Below are 7,064 nucleotides of genomic sequence, written 5' to 3' on the forward strand. Positions count from 1 at the left end.
CCAATTTCTTGAAGCTCAAGTAAGAAAATCATTGTGGCTTTGTCATCATGTGAAGATATCGTTTTCTCAGGGATCAAGTAAATAAAGGGAAGCTTGAACTTGGGCATTGCAAGACAGAATGACAACTAGCTGATATACTCACCAAATCCCTGAAGAAAATCAGGTTCGATGAGTTAATGAAAAGCATTGGGATGAGACCCGAAAAGATGAATTAGATGGTGTGTTAGAATTTGAAACTCATTATTTTATAGAAAATTATGTATTCGACATAGGTGTGTTCGACCTAGTCAAAGTAGTAGAAGTCAATTGTATTCGACAGATTCGAATACAACATATAATTGTTGTGTCGAAGCCAAAATTTAACTTTGTTTGCTTTTGGCCTGGGTTGTATGTTTTAGGCTTTGGCCTTGATCGCCTATAAATAGACATAACTTTGTATAGTTTTATATACTTAACAGTCTTAATAGCTTCCCAAGTTTTAAAATATAGTTTTCCTCATTCTCAATCTCTCCTTTTCTTCTTACTCATATTTCTTGAAACCCTAATTATTCCAACAATAGTAAGTGATAGTATTCATGATTGAACAAACAAAGATTAAAAAAAAAGGTTACAGCTGATACCACGAACTATTTGTTAAAGAGGAAACACGGGTCAAGGAGTTTAAACAAATGGTACTAATTCAAAATTTATTGGATGCTTATGTAATGCTAATGCTTTGGATGTTTATAAGTTCATACTAGAACCAAAGCCCACATCTTACTTATCTTAACAATAAATAAATTTGGCAATTTCTCTTCCCACCCTTGTTAGATGGGACGCTTCCTTGAATTTCCGAAAATGTTCCTGAGTTAATTCAAAGATGTGTCTTCGAACGCACTAGATACCATAGGGTAAATTCATCCATAGGGTAAATTCAGACATGCATACCCGAAGTCACCTTTTCCCTTAAGAAAATTGGATTGGAGATGCATCTCCGAATATTTCCCTGTGTGAAATTTGGACAAAACCAGTTTTCAAAGATTGTGTTCTTTTGATTTGAAACTAATTTCAATTCGATTAAAATTACCTTTATTTGTTTCAGCGATTAATAAAAACGAATATTATAGAAGCACATAAACCTTTACTAAAACAATTATTATTGAAACGTGAAGATTATAAAAATAGAATATGTTTGTACAATCATTATTCTCAAAGTCGATTAAAAATAAATAAAATACAAATCAAATGCATACTCTACTGTGTATGCCTAACCCTAACACTCTGGTTCCTTCTTTTCCTAGGACAAGCCACCGCACTCCGTGCCTCCAAAAGAATGAACTCTTATAGGCCTTCTGCTTCATCCCCACCTCTCGCAAACACTTCAGACTGGAAGGGTGACCTAAGAATGATCTGCACATATCCAAACTGCTCATGCACCGCTCGGGAAGATACTTAAACATGATGTTGATACCACATGCCAACCATCCAGAGTATAACAAAATGGAGGTCAAATGGAACTCTTTCTCTAAGAGTACCGTATGGCCTCCCTTTTATGTCTCTGTCTTGAGTGTGGTCAATGTACACATGGTACGACAAGATATTTTTAAAACAAGGAGAAAGTGTTAAGCTTTAACAATACTAAGCACAAAGTAAAAGAGTTGGAATATAGTGATTACCTTGAAAATTTTAATCAATATCATTCCCATTCCTTTGGAGTTTAGGCAACATCTTAAGCAATCATTTACAATGAATATCTCATGTGGTGTGTGTGATATAACATGTGTATCATGGATACAATCAAGGGTGCGTTTAAGATAAACAAGATATCAATATATAAACTCAAGTGTAAAAGTTTGATGGATAAATGGATGGCATACCTCAAGATCATTTCATGTATGAGTGAATATGATGTGATGATAGATGAATGTCTCATGAATATGGGGTTAGTTTAACAATGTGTATATATATAAGTATAAAAACATAACCAAAGTATAAATGTATAAAAATGTTAATCAACAAGCACATGTACAAGTGTATAAACAAAGAGAGATCATAGCAACAAGTTATATTAAGTATAGCATTTAAGATCAAAGGATCACAAGATTAGGGTTTTGTATGTACACCTAAACTTAATCATTTAAAAAGTTGAATAAAACAAAAACCCTATGTACACCTAAACTTAATTATTCTAACCCAAATTGGTTCACACAAATATATACAAGTTACTTGGTGAAGGTCATTTTGAAAAGAAAAAAACATTTGATTTAAAAGGCCTTTAAAAGGCATAAAAACTTCATTTTTGTTTTGATTTAAAATTGATTAAATAATAAATATTTTTGGGATTTTAAAATATATTCATAAAATATATAAGGGGAATAAAGAGTGTACAAAATTTCAAGTAAAAATGGCTTAATTTGCTATGTTAAATAAAATATAAAAGTTGTTAAAAATAAATATCAAAACTAGTGGTAAAAATTAAACTTTGGACTTGGTAAGTCTTGAACCCACGCCCTCTTGGTTATATCTTAAAACCTTAGCCATTAGGCCAAGCACTATTGGCAATCATAAGACCCACACAGATAATAATATGGTAAATCAGGTTGAGAAGTACAAGCTTTAAGCATGCTTTAGAGAGATTCTTCTGCACATTAGGGTGTTGCTTGTTGGCTTTGGATTAATTTTGGTGCACACCAAACAAGTTAGAGGCTCAATGGAAGAGTTGTTGGTGATTAAAGTCTATTTTCCAATATGGACGTGTGATCTTTATACTTAAAATGGAATGATTCAATGGTTAAGGATCAAAACACTTGGACAATTGCTTAAAATAGTGTGTAATCTTCTGGGTAGGGGAAGATTTACAAGCAAGAGGGTCTGCAAACAAAGATCATGTAGCTTTGGTTCAATCAATGGAACCCCAACTTCATCCCTTCGATTCTCCTAACTCAAAAATACTATGGAGGACAAATTTCATGGCTCCATAACTTAAACTCTATTCACTTCTTGGAAAAATGCTCACAATGACAAAGTTATATTTTGATTTTTTCTTCAAATTAGGCTTTGGAGCATACCTTTGGGCAAGTATTGAGGAAGTTATGGCCTTTCAAAGTTAGTAAAAAACATGTATTTCTTCATGAAAAGTCAAAACCCTAAATGTTGACTTTTTGATTATTGATTGATTTTTCTTGGTCAAATGACTTCAATAATCATATACTACTCCGACCTGATTTATAAGCAAAAGTTCACTTTTTAGATTCATTGAATAATAAATGTATCTAGTCTACATAAAAGACAAGATACATTCATTATCCAATGAACCTAAAAAGAGAATTTTTGCTTATAAATAAGGCCAGAGGGAGTATTCATGATCTTGATATTTAAAAGTCAATGGTTGACCAAATTCCTCAAAAGTCAAAGGGGATCTTGAACATTTGACTTTTTCTAAATGAATTGATTTCTTCTAAAATATCAATTGAATCAAGCTCTTCTAGTCAAATGTATGTTATAAGTGGATTATAATGAGGCATTGGAGACCTTGAATCATGATTTGAACCATGGAACCGTGCTTTGACCAAAATTCAACGTCCTAAAGAATTAGGTCAAAAACCCTAATTGTGCACCAGGTGAATTTAAGAGTTGTTGATATTGAATTGAACCACATTTGGGCTTGGATATTGATGTGGGGAATCACTTGAGAATATGAGAATGCCTGAGATCCTTTGTGAGCCTCAAAACCCTAATTGCTTGAGTTCCTTGATCAGTCTTTTATCTTGTGAAATAAGCAACAAGCAAACATAATATTTTTGTTTATTTTTTTATTAGTAAATGAAGCATGAATGATTATCTATAATGATAATGATGATGATGATCACACTCTTTTCAAAATGGGGCGAGAACTCAGGGTCAAAAATTGGGGTACAACATTAATAAGAACCAATAAAAAGGAAACAAAAACATATAGAAAGAAGAGAAGGAGAGAAAGAAACGAATGAAATTTCTTCATACACCCTTATAAAGTTGAAATAAACCTATGAAAATCTGAAAATGCCCTTCGGATATGCATCTCAAAGCGCACCCTAAATCAATTTTCAAGGTGTTTCGGATTTGCCTATCTGAAAACCCTATTTTTGTATAAAAAAAATGGTGAATTCGGAGGTTAATATCTGAAACATGCCCTGGTGGCAGGATAATAATTCTTGGGTCCAAATTTCTCCAAATCTTCAATAAATAAGGGTTCGATTGAAGTCGATGCGAAACTTCAAAGGTCGAAAGAAGATGTTATCAAAATATTGCAACGTCCTCAGTTACTCGTTTATAACAATATGTAATATTAAATTTGTGTTTCAGGTATCTATGTAATTTCGACTATCTATGTTAAGTTGCTTTTATTTTTAGTTTTTTGTTTTTGTTTGGTAGTCATTGTTTATTTCAGATATGTGTCTGAAAACTACCATTTAGTGCCTTCGGATATGCATCTCCGAACTTATTCAATAAAAAGCTGAAATATGATGAGTTCAGATATGCATATCTGAATTAAGAGGATATTACGAAAATTTTGTCAAAGACTCCTAAAAACTCATAAGGGTGTATTAAGAAATTTTAGAAAAATAAAAAAATTAACGGCGGGTGCAAGATCCATCAATTGCTCGTAAATTGTAGTAAATTGTAGTAGTGGGCGTGTAAATTGTAGTAATAGGCTATGGACTTTTTCTATTGGAAATTTCTTTACCCACCTCCCTACTTTCTTGGTCACCACTGGTGAAAAACCCAAAATACCCCTAACTTCGGAAATGCATTTCCGAAATGTTTTTTTTTTCAAAATTTGTCTTATTTCGGAAATGCACTTCCGAAAACACGAAAAAAAAGGTGTTTTCGGGGATGCATTTCCGAAAACACCCCCTGTTTTGGGTTTTCGGAGATGCATTTCTGAAAATACCCCTTTTTGGGAGAGGGGTGTCTTCGGAGATGCATATCCGAAAAATTCCAAGACCAAATTGGTCTTGGAATGATTCGGATATACACTTCCGAAAGAATTCAATAATTATTAAAAAATTAAAATCAAGGTGAATCAATACAATTAATAGGTATAAAATCAAGGTGTATCAATAAAATGAAGGTGAATCAATAAAATCAAGGTGAATCAAAATTTCCTAAACAATTTTAAAGTTAAAAATTATTTTACTAACTTATATAAATCAAAAACATTTTAATTTCATAAGTAAATTTTGAATTATATATAATTAAATATAAAATTTATTCATTAAATAAAATTAAGACAAAATCTTTTTTTTTAATTTTTTTAAACTAAATAAAAAATTATAACTCATTTTTAATTATGAATCAGAATAGAAATATATAAATATATAATAATAATTATTAATTTTGTAAGTGAAATATATAAATATATAATATATAAATATATAATAATTATTATATAAATATATAAATATATAAATATATAATAATTATTAAAATTAAAACACTCATTTTTTTAATTTGTATAATTATTATATAATTATATAAATATATTTATAATTAATATATAATAATTATTATATAAATATATAAATATATAATAATTTTTATAAATATATAATAATTATTATAATTATTATATAAATATATAAATATATAAATTAAAACACTCATTTTTTAAATTTTTTTTGTAAATATATAAATATTTAATAATTATTATAAATATATAAATAAAAAATTATAACTCATTTTGTAGGTGAAATTATTTTAATTATTTTAATTAAAATTATTTTAAATTTTAAAATATGAATCAGAATAGAAATATATAATAATTATTATTCATAACTCATAAATTATATCAAAATATATAATTATTATTATTCATTACTCATAAATTATATTAAATTTATGATATGTGAATTAATTAATATCCTAAAATTTTTAATTTTTGGGATTTTTAAAAAAAAAATTGTTTTTTCGGAGATGCATCTCCGAATTAATCAAAATCCCAATTTTTAGGATTTTTTTCAGAAGTGCACTTCCGAAATCTGGAAAAATTTAGAAAAAAAATATTTCGGAAATGCATTTCCGAAGCAGGGATAAAGTGAGGTTTTCGCTGGCGGTGACCCCATAAAGAGGTGGGTAAAGAAAAAACCTTTCTATTTTATCCAAGATCTTAGAATTTACCACCAACACATGCCATTTAAAATAAAATCCTTTCACTAAAAAATAAAAATATATAACATATTAAATCTCGTTTTTTTACTTATTGTAATCATGAGTATGAAATATTACTATTATTATTGATTTATTTTCAAATCTTAGTTTTTCTTAATAATATGAGCTTGCTCATTTTCTTTTCTACTTTTTATTTATTACAAATAATTACAAAATTGTAATTTACACATTTTAATTTTTTTTCATTAACGACGTGATTTGATTTAAACTTAGACCACACATAATATTAGACAATTTCTCATTCCACTCTATACATCTCTCACGCATTACCGAATTGACAAAAATGTCAATCAGTTTTCGTAGATACATCTCTAGAAGCTCTTTTTTTGTTTAACGTTGTTTTGTTCCGTAGATACACATACAGAAAACTTCTGTAGATGCATCTACAGAATAAACGCAGACCCAAAACTATCATTAAAATCGGCATTACATCGAAATTTCCAACAAAAAATTAAGAAATCTAAGAAATAAAAATCTAAGAAATTACTACAGTCGAAACAATGTCATCTGATCCATGCATAATTAGAACGGAATCAACGTCGCCTTCCATGTCATCCCACCAACGTTCCTCTGGATCTTTCTGATGACTTCGCTGAGTTTGTACTCCCCCTCTAAAAAAGACATCAGAGTCCTCTTGAGTTGGTCAAAGAAATGAATGTTCCAAAATTTAACCGGCACGAGGGGTTTGATGGGAGAGAAAACAACATGCCCATCCCTTCTGAGATAAACCGGTTCAGAATCAGGACGCTTGGATGATGTTCGCTGCCATGAACATTTGCGTTTGTGTGTAATGCAACCCTAGAAACCCCAACTTTATAGAAGCCTTTGGTGAATATGGACCACACAATTTCTGTCAAAAAACGTTTCATAGATAT

Source organism: Vicia villosa, linkage group LG1 (genome assembly GCF_029867415.1).
Source record: "Vicia villosa cultivar HV-30 ecotype Madison, WI linkage group LG1, Vvil1.0, whole genome shotgun sequence".
NCBI classification, from domain to species: domain Eukaryota; kingdom Viridiplantae; phylum Streptophyta; class Magnoliopsida; order Fabales; family Fabaceae; genus Vicia; species Vicia villosa.